Source organism: Montipora capricornis, chromosome 8 (assembly GCF_036669925.1).
Source record: "Montipora capricornis isolate CH-2021 chromosome 8, ASM3666992v2, whole genome shotgun sequence".
In the NCBI taxonomy this organism is placed as follows: Eukaryota; Metazoa; Cnidaria; class Anthozoa; order Scleractinia; family Acroporidae; genus Montipora; species Montipora capricornis.
In genome coordinates, this window is record NC_090890.1 from 29489908 (window position 1) to 29492164 (window position 2257).

The 2257-nt window shown below is 40.1% G+C and overlaps 1 protein-coding gene across 1 annotated transcript in view; it reads left to right on the top strand.

The window, feature by feature from the left end:
* The first annotated feature begins 246 nt into the window (after nucleotides 1-246).
* LOC138059128 (receptor-type tyrosine-protein phosphatase S-like) overlaps nucleotides 247-2257 on the top strand; it is a 23303-nt gene continuing 21292 nt past the window's right edge. Inside the window, exon 1 of the mRNA XM_068904663.1 lies at nucleotides 247-363. The gene's annotated coding sequence lies outside the window, so the exon portion shown is untranslated. The remainder of the gene's footprint in view (nucleotides 364-2257) is intronic.

A 2257-nucleotide genomic window follows, 5' to 3' on the forward strand; every position in this document is an offset into this window, starting at 1 on the left:
TTTGACATGATATGATATAGGTCGTCCAGCAAATTTGTATTATTTGATGTCGGATTGACATCATCTATCAAGCACTCCAAAAATGACGGTCCTTCGACTGGAAAGAATTATGCGGCAGGCTCAAGCTGAGGAAAATAAAAAATTTTAAATGAATTGCATTTCTTCTTGATTGCAACCTTTATGAATGTGCAAGAGCAACAGAAATATATTTTCCCACTCACAAATTGTTTGGTATTTTTCAGAGCATAAACGTACATCAGCCGAGAAGACTGACGCTGACGATACCGTTGGTATAATTGCGGCTATTTTGGGAGCCTTGTTGCTTATTGCTATCGTCATCATTGGAATTTTGCTTTCTAAAAGGTAATTTTGGGATGGATCACTTTTTTTTGCAGGCCTGGGCAATGACACCGACAGCAACACCAGTAATGAAAACTGCACAAAAACCGAATGTATCTTTTCTCATGAGCAAAACCATAGGTCTATCTACATATTTTAATTTTAATACATTTCTTTTCATTTTTTCCCTTTCTTTCTACTAATTAAATGCCGTCCAGACCACTTTCATTCGCAGGAAACTGCCACAGTTTGGTCGTCTTAAAACGGTTCAAATACAGTAAGTCGCAAAATGATGTAAACAAAACTGATTTTGTGTATTTTGAGGTGACTTTGACGCGGTCGATGTCATTGTAAGTTTCCTAATTTATGTCATTCGTATGCGAAGCGCATAACAGAATGATGTCACAACAGCAGTAATAGACTATTTCAAGCTTAATGCCGCTGCTTTGACGGGGCTTCATGGGGGCACGGCGAACTATTAAAAGCAAATGGTTGAGTGGTAACGTCGTGATATTCTGAACATTCGAGAAAAAGCAATGGTTGTCTCACTCTTAAATATATATCGGTAAAACTGTTGTTTTTGAATCGTTTTCTCTTTGATCCATCCTATATCTGGCAGAAACGCATGGGTGGATTGTCTAGTTTCTTAAAGATTTTCTATCAATCAGGCGATTCAAGCAAAACGGTCGAATAGTCTATTATCAACTTCCGTCGGTTACTTTCCCCCTTGAAGTGTGATACCTCCCTTTAGTTTCATATTTGGACAGCCTTGTGACTTATACCCTTTCGAGGAGGGGGCTCGACCCAGTGGTAAGAGCACCACTGCGATCGATTCCCGGACTCAACGTCACGTGGGTTGAGTTTGTTGGTTCTGTACTCTCCGAGTACTCTCCGACTTCTCTGGCTATAGTGTTTTCACTCACGTGATCAGTAACCTTGTTTTTTCTACCGAAACAAAAGAATACGTTTGCATGATAATAGAGCTCAATTCCTGGAGGATTATTTGAGGACACGAATGGCCGCCATTCCTTTGTTTAGGGACACCAACATGGCCCCCGTGACGTCACGTGAATACACTCTATTCCGGTTTAGTTTACTTCTCACCAATAACTTACCTTTGTTTTAACAAAGCTTTACCTTCCACAAAGGGTTACTTACCTTCTTGTTGTTTTTTTTGTCTCTTATAGACACCTGTATTTGAAGCTAGCCCGTTACATATGCTTTACAGTGAACCCAGGTCACGCTTGAACAGTTATTCGAAAAATTCAATTAACATAACGACTTCTTGTTTTCCATATTTGGGCATTTCCTGTTGTTTCCGAAGATTTGGAGCGACATTTCGAAAATCGAAGAGCGATTTGGAGTTTGCCCGCGCTTTTTCAAAATGTTCAGACCAGCGGCCGTCAATTCCTTTGGTCGCGAATACAAGCCAGGCAGACCTGTCAATAAGGAAACTAGAAGACGTATAATCGACCTTTATTTGGTTGGAAAGGGACCATCTGCGATCTCTAGATCAGTTCGTGTCAATAAAGGAGTGGTTTGGAAAATCATTCGACATTATGAGACGTATGGTACATATGATGCCTTTAGTCAAGGGGGTCGAACATATTCTTCTAAACTTTCAGACGACGTCTTTGAATCTATTGAGCTGTTCAAGCTAACGAAATCTTGCATGTATTCAAGGGAAATTCGTGCTTAATGATGAAATATGCGATAGGCGAAGCATACCGGGTTTGTCAACAATCCAGGATGCAGTTTCAAGAAAGATTTTCATGTCCTACAAGAAACTTTCCGTGATACCGAGTGTGAGCCAAACTAATGCCCAGGTTGAGAGGTGTAACGAGTATCTTGAACTCACCTCAAGAATGGATCCATCCAAACTTCATTTTTTAGATGAAAGCTCTGTAATAAAGACAAC